Genomic DNA, 820 nt, shown 5'->3' on the forward strand with positions numbered 1-820 from the left:
AGCACCGAAAATTTTCACAATTCCTTGACCGATCACCTTCGATTTGCTGCCATCTCCATAAATGATGCCACCTGTCATATGTTTGGAACAACTACTATCCAGAAACCACAAACATGAGTTAAGCACACTTAAGGCAGTATGAGCAACTAAGCATAGATGATCTTTCCTTTTAACCCAAACCTGTTCCTTTTGAGGAAGTGTTTTCACATGATTGTCAATCAATTTAGACATATCATATTGACGTGCCATTCCACCACATCAGTAAATATTGACGTGTCATTTTGACACGTCAATATTTATTGACGTGTCATTTTTTCACACGTTAAAATTTAATAATAAAAATTATGTACTTTAAAATCGCGCGTCCATGCTGTAAGAGCTTCAAGTTCCTTTTATTTTTCTCCCCCTGTGTCGTTCTTTGTTGATTTCCTTTCGGTTTGGTTGGTTTTTCTTCAGAATTTGGGGCCATTTTCTGGCGTGTCAGCGGCTGTTTGGTGTGCAATGAGTGTTCCAACATTTTAGGGCTTATTTTTTAGGGTGCCAGCTTCGGTCCTGTGAGTGTGCAGCTGAAGCTAACTTCCCAAGACCTACGATTTCTGCGAAGCAACTCGGATTCTCGTCCATTCCGGCATCTGGGTATGTCTCAATTTTTTTTTTTTTTCCCCGATGAATTTCATTTTTTTTTTTTTTTGTCTCCTGAAACGCGTATTTGTCTGTGTATTGCAGTATTAGTTTGAGTTAAATACTGCTAATATCTGATCTTGCTATCACATTTCTCTCTATTTGTCTGCTCTTATTTTATTTCTGTTAATGATTTTTT

Source organism: Corylus avellana, chromosome ca6 (genome assembly GCF_901000735.1).
Source record: "Corylus avellana chromosome ca6, CavTom2PMs-1.0".
NCBI lineage: Eukaryota > Viridiplantae > Streptophyta > Magnoliopsida > Fagales > Betulaceae > Corylus > Corylus avellana.